The sequence below is a fragment of the Bison bison genome, unplaced genomic scaffold, assembly GCF_000754665.1.
Source record: "Bison bison bison isolate TAMUID 2011002044 unplaced genomic scaffold, Bison_UMD1.0 scf7180017847417, whole genome shotgun sequence".
NCBI classification, from domain to species: Eukaryota; Metazoa; Chordata; class Mammalia; order Artiodactyla; family Bovidae; genus Bison; species Bison bison.
Genome location: NW_011477990.1, coordinates 7696 through 8508, shown reverse-complemented (window position 1 = coordinate 8508; position 813 = coordinate 7696).

The following is an 813-nucleotide window of genomic DNA, read 5'->3' as shown; positions in this document are numbered from 1 at the left end:
ATGATGTACATGAAGCAGAATGGCAGGGAGATCCAGATGTGTGTGCTTTCCAGCCCAGGAACACCATTCAGGATAAAGAATCCTGGTGTCATGCTGGAGATATTGGCTCCAGACATAATGCCGGACATGTGGGGGACATTTTATATTCTTTGTCCGCAATTGCTCTCTGTATAGGAGATAGAGGTGGGGTTAGAGACCAAATATAAGAATGGTTTGTAGAACGATAACAATGAAAGCCATGAACATTCATATTGTTAGGATAATCAGGATGGTTTTTTATTTCCCAGGCTCTAGCAAAAGAATCTTTGAACTATGTTATCTAAAAATAAATAGTAGAGTCTTACTTTGTTTAATGTGTAGCAGCAAACTTTCTGCTTAAGAAAGTTAGAAAGGATACTTTCTACTATCCTTACTGTCTCTGTCTCTTACAGCTCTTGCCTTGAAGATTATGAGGAAAGCAAGTTATATATGCAAAATTGTTCTGGATATCTTGCTAATGATAACATACTGTAGAAACTCAATAACATTTTTGAAGCAGTAAGGATTTAATATTATTGGCATTCAATCTCTGATGCCAATATCATGCTTTTCCATGTTGTGAAAATTCAGTTGTTCTTGAGAAGGAAAAAAAAAACCAATATTTACATTTCTAAATCATTAAAAAGTTTTATGGCATTTTGGTAAAATTTAAAAAAACTTTTTGATTTCATTCAGATACAGAATTCTTTTCATTTGGCTTCTCTGTCTTTCTACCTAAAATAATTTCTTTATTTTTAAAACAAACTAACACTCAAGAAACCCTTGAATTTCTGA